Source organism: Epinephelus moara, chromosome 19, assembly GCF_006386435.1.
Source record: "Epinephelus moara isolate mb chromosome 19, YSFRI_EMoa_1.0, whole genome shotgun sequence".
Lineage (NCBI taxonomy): Eukaryota > Metazoa > Chordata > Actinopteri > Perciformes > Serranidae > Epinephelus > Epinephelus moara.
Genome location: NC_065524.1, coordinates 30,439,066 through 30,442,042, shown reverse-complemented (window position 1 = coordinate 30,442,042; position 2,977 = coordinate 30,439,066). Strand labels below are relative to the sequence as shown.

The 2,977-nt window shown below is 41.9% G+C and overlaps 1 protein-coding gene and 3 non-coding genes across 6 annotated transcripts in view; 1 reads left to right on the top strand and 3 right to left on the bottom strand.

Annotated features, from left to right (window-relative positions):
* LOC126407280 (LIM domain-binding protein 3-like) overlaps window positions 1-2,977 on the top strand; it is a 78,237-nt gene that overhangs the window by 13,940 nt on the left and 61,320 nt on the right. The gene's annotated exons all lie outside the window — the stretch shown is intronic.
* On the bottom strand, window positions 610-683 carry trnat-ugu (transfer RNA threonine (anticodon UGU)). The gene has a single exon. It is a non-coding gene; the product is annotated as a tRNA-Thr (tRNA).
* Window positions 1,107-1,180, bottom strand: trnat-agu (transfer RNA threonine (anticodon AGU)). The gene has a single exon. It is a non-coding gene; the product is annotated as a tRNA-Thr (tRNA).
* On the bottom strand, window positions 2,429-2,502 carry trnat-agu (transfer RNA threonine (anticodon AGU)). The gene has a single exon. It is a non-coding gene; the product is annotated as a tRNA-Thr (tRNA).

Below are 2,977 nucleotides of genomic sequence, written 5' to 3'. Positions count from 1 at the left end.
CATATTTTAGTAGAATTAATCTCTGATCCTCACGAGAAATACTTTTTTTTCCTCACATACGGCGCTCTGTGAGGACGCTCCGTGAGGACGCTCAGTGACGCTGCGCTTCTCTCATGATTGTGATTGGTCCGCTGCGTGCGCGTTCACGGTTCTTGATAAAGCAACCCTGGGTTGAGTTACCGAGTTGATATCCAACGTCGTGATACCGATTATCCTGATTGCCATTGTTAGGGTTAGTCAACCCAGGATAGGTCTGGGTAACCCAGGAAAGGTTGATCTCGCTTCGTGATACAGGTCCCTGGTCCCATCTAACCGTAACAACACACGATGGCCATGTGACCTCAACGCCTGCAACTCCAGTCAGTTAGAACTACAGAAGCTTCTTAGATAAGAGGTGGAACATCTTCAGCAAAATTAAGGAAGTCAAGTTGCAGATGACGTAGCACTCAGGAAAGGCAGATGTGTTCCAAGCTGAAATATCTCAACAACTATTGTATGGATGTGGTTCAGATGTTTATGTTCCCTTTAGGAGTTATAGTAACTTTGATCCTCAATACACACTAGACATTAAACCCTTCCATCACAGTGAGGTATGGTGGAGATACTCTCAGGCACTGCTGGGATTTGAACCCAGGATCTCCTGCTTACAAGACAGGCACTTTGACCAGCTAAGCCACAGCGCCTGTGCTGTCCTGTTTTGCAGATGTTGTGCAAAGGTCATTGAGCACGCCCATCAGGCACTAACTTATTCTTTGAGGAGCTGCTGGGATTTGATGCAGAATATTCATTGACAAGGGTCTCCAAGAAGCTCCATCAAACTTAAATTAGCTGTAGTGTAGAAAAAAAGTCTGGGTGGTGTACAGCTGTAAGAAATGCTTTGTATGAGAGGTGGTCTGATTGAGGCACNACTAACTTATTCTTTGAGGAGCTGCTGGGATTTGATGCAGAATATTCATTGACAGGGGTCTCCAAGAAGCTCCATCAAACTTAAATTAACTGTAGTGTAGAAAAAAAGTCTGGGTGGCTTAAATTAACTGTAGTGTAGAAAAAAAGTCTGGGTGGTGTACAGCTGTAAGAAATGCTTTGTATGAGAGGTGGTCTGATTGAGGCACTGCTGGGATTTGAACCCAGGATCTCCTGTTTACTAGACAGGCGCTTTGACCAACTAAGCCACAGCGCCACAGTATAATGATGATGAAGATTACTGCATCAGGCCAATAAATTGCGGACTGTAACGTGTGATCACTGTAAGCCTCTCTGAGCAAGTAGATGTTTGTGCTGTCATATGGTGAATTGAGGATGGTCAATGAAAAGTGTCCCATTGCTGTGTGGACACAATATGTGTATGTAATATTTTGGCATATTATGATAAGCCCCACAGCCAGAGGGTGTTTGTGCTGTGTGGTGAAATGAGTATGGTTCAGCCTTTATAAAATAATCAGGATGTCTCATGCATCATTTTGTTCCAGTCAATCCAATTTTTGATTTGGACCAAATCACATAAACTCAAACTGTTGCTCTGTTTTGAAAATGAAGCCAAAAATGTAACTACATGTGGTTATTAGAGAATATAAGAAAAATCTCTATGCTGAAGAACTCTTTTATTGGAGAGGAGATCTGATTGAGGCACTGCTGGGATTTGAACCCAGGACCTCCTGATTACTAGATAGGCAATTTGACCAGCTAAGCCACAGCACCACAGTATGATGATGATGGTGTTGATGATGAAGATTGATGCATCAGGCCAATAAATTGCGGACTGTAACGTGATCACTGTAAGCCTCTCTGAGCAAGTTGGTGTTTGTGCTGTAATGTGGTGAATTGAGGATGGTCAATGAAAAATGCCCCATAACTACATGCAGGTCTTAGTGAATGCGTTGCTGAAGGAACTTTTGGCTGCAGCACGAAGAGGCGCTGTGGCTTAGTTGGTCAAAGCGGCTGTCTAGTAAACAGGAGAACCTGGGTTCAAATCCCAGCAGTGCCTCACATCCTGGCAACAGGGCAATGCTAACATGCTAATTTATAGCATGCTAACATTTGGTAATTACTCATAAACACAAAGTATATCTGAGGCTGATTGTAACACCATTAGTTCTGCAGGTTCTTGGTCTTAAACAAAGTAATGGGCACATTAAGACATTGAACATGGAAATTCAGATTATCACCACCACTTTTTTGAAGATGTTATGCAAAGGTCATTGAGCAGGCCCATCTACAGACCACTGTAGGGAGAATATTTCTTTAAAATCTTATCAGGCACAGATGATTTGTCTAACTTTTTCTTTGAGGAGCTGCTGGGATTTGTTGCAGAATATTTTTTGACAGTGGTCTCTAGAAGCTCCATCAAACTTAAATTAACTGTAGTGTTGAAAAAGTCTGGGTTGTGTACAGCTTTAAGAAATGTTTAATGTGAGAAGTGATTTCATAGAGGCACTGCTGGGATTTGAACCCAGGATCTCCTGTTTACTAGACAGGCACTTTGACCAGCTAAGCCACAGCGCCACAGTATAATGATGATGTTGATGATAATGAAGATTACTGCATCAGGCCAATAAATTGCGGACTGTAACGTGTGATCACTGTAAGCCTCTCTGAGCAAGTAGATGTTTGTGCTGTCATATGGTGAATTGAGGATGGTCAATGAAAAGTGTCCCATTGCTGTGTGGACACAATATGTGTATGTAATATTTTGGCATATTATGATAAGCCCCACAGCCAGAGGGTGTTTGTGCTGTGTGGTGAAATGAGTATGGTTCAGCCTTTATAAAATAATCAGGATGTCTCATGCATCATTTTGTTCCAGTCAATCCAATTTTTGATTTGGACCAAATCACATAAACTCAAACTGTTGCTCTGTTTTGAAAATGAAGCCAAAAATGTAACTACATGTGGTTATTAGAGAATATAAGAAAAATCTCTATGCTGAAGAACTCTTTTATTGGAGAGGAGATCTGATTGAGGCACTGCTGGGATTTGA